Below are 430 nucleotides of genomic sequence, written 5' to 3'. Positions count from 1 at the left end.
ATTTTAAGCATATAGCAAATGTGATGAAACATATTTGGAAGAAAAAAAAAAGTCAATTGAAACACTTATAATTTTGGTTTTGCCTGCAAAAATTTTCAATATGAATATCATTAAGGTTGTATGGGCTCTTGTGGAAACAAACACATTGAAATAGAAATAAACCTTGGCTGACTTTTGGAAGATTATTTTACAATCATGTAATATTAAACCTACAGTAACATTAGAACATAGTGTATTGCTCTGTTAAACCAAATATACAATACTAATATATTGTACAATTTATTTGCTTTCTTTCTGTAATAATATATTGTACTAATAACATATTTAGTGGTTAATACTCATTGTTTGTGTATTACTTGTGCTTTTATGTAATTAAATCCAATACTGTGTGTGTGTGTGTATATATATATATATATATATATATATATAT

This window comes from Limulus polyphemus, unplaced genomic scaffold, assembly GCF_000517525.1.
Source record: "Limulus polyphemus unplaced genomic scaffold, Limulus_polyphemus-2.1.2 Scaffold134, whole genome shotgun sequence".
Taxonomy (NCBI): domain Eukaryota; kingdom Metazoa; phylum Arthropoda; class Merostomata; order Xiphosura; family Limulidae; genus Limulus; species Limulus polyphemus.
This window is presented reverse-complemented; position numbering follows the sequence as displayed.